Here is a 1,356-nt window from a genome sequence, read left to right as displayed (position 1 = left end):
AATTGTTAATTTTGTGCCTTGGAATATTTTTTAATGCTCTTAACTAGAAATATGTCAACTACCCTTTAAAAGAGGGTAAATTTTTCCACCTATTCTCCAACTCATTTCCTATAATAGCTCTTTCCCTTTGGCTACATTAATGTCCAAAACAGTATGATAGGAATATCAAAACACTTATGCGTTGAAATTTCTAACATAGGTGTATCTCTAGTAGGATATTTTGATTCTTCAAAATTGATTTCCTCTAGCTCAATGTGATTCCTAAAAACCGATATTTTCCTTTTGGCATTATTCATTACAAGGAAATAAGTCTCCCTTCAAAAATTTTGATTATTTGGAATACATTGTCTCTTTTTTTCATAGTTCTTCAGAAATATTTGTCAGTCGTTTCCAACCTGGCCACATGAATTCTTGTAGTTAAATCTGACTTTTTCATATTTCTTAGTTGATCACTACTTGTAAGGTTGCCCAAATTTAATGTGGCTCTCAATCCACTCTCTTTCCCATTCAAGGACAGTACTTCTTTTATGTTCTCACATGAACACTTGATAGCATAGGTCAATGTACTTGGATCCCTTGCTAGCAAAGTTTGCACGTTCTTTTCTTGTCACTCAAAAATGTTGCATCTTTGATTAGACCATATTTTATAACCTTGGAAATATATGGAGATAGTTCTCTATCTGGTAAAGTGTATTTGTGTTTACAAGTACAAATTGAGGCGTGAAAAATCCACCAATCAAGTTCTTTTCCATTTGATGGTTTATTTTGCTTTTCCTCCAACTGAAGCATTAACCTGTGACATCAATGTTGTTGGAATCTCAATGAAATTTAATCCGCGCAAGAAAGTAGCAACATCAAATCCACAAATGTCACCAATCACACCCCCTCCCAGATTAATAAATGCATAGAATCGATCCAGTCGTGTCTCAATAGCCTTGTCAAAGACCTTCATAAGAGTCCCCATTTCCTGGTTTACAATACACCCATCGATATCTTTATATAATAAATTAAGGCCTGCTTAATATTAGAAATTTTTTCTTCATTTGAGTGCTTCCACCTTTGAATAAATAAGAAACTTTTCCAATAAGCTCCTCTCATGAATAAAATATCGGAAACTTATGAATCACCAAAAATATTTTCTTTGGTAACAGGGTTAACATTCCATTCACCGAAAATGCACTCCTAAGAATAACAATCTGCCTTATTTTATGTGGAAAGTCAAGATTTGGTTCTATTTCCAAAGTTCTATAAAAAATATGATGTTCATTGTGCAGTTGGATTCCCTTTTGGTGGATTAATATTGGTCTCCCCAAGCCCATCAAAACCATGGGAAAAATTTGTGGTTCACAACTTCGT

At 33.8% G+C, this 1,356-nt stretch overlaps 1 pseudogene; it reads right to left on the bottom strand.

The window, feature by feature from the left end:
• Positions 1 to 367: 367 nt before the first annotated feature.
• LOC149203787 (3-dehydroquinate synthase, chloroplastic pseudogene) lies at positions 368 to 964 on the bottom strand (annotated as a pseudogene).
• Positions 965 to 1,356: the final 392 nt, after the last annotated feature.

Source organism: Pinus tabuliformis, chromosome 2_1, assembly GCF_031772625.1.
Source record: "Pinus tabuliformis cultivar Carrire ecotype Pingquan chromosome 2_1, CPIR1, whole genome shotgun sequence".
Classification (NCBI taxonomy): domain Eukaryota; kingdom Viridiplantae; phylum Streptophyta; class Pinopsida; order Pinales; family Pinaceae; genus Pinus; species Pinus tabuliformis.
Note: the sequence above shows the minus strand (reverse complement) of the source record. Positions and strands in the feature narration are given on the sequence as shown.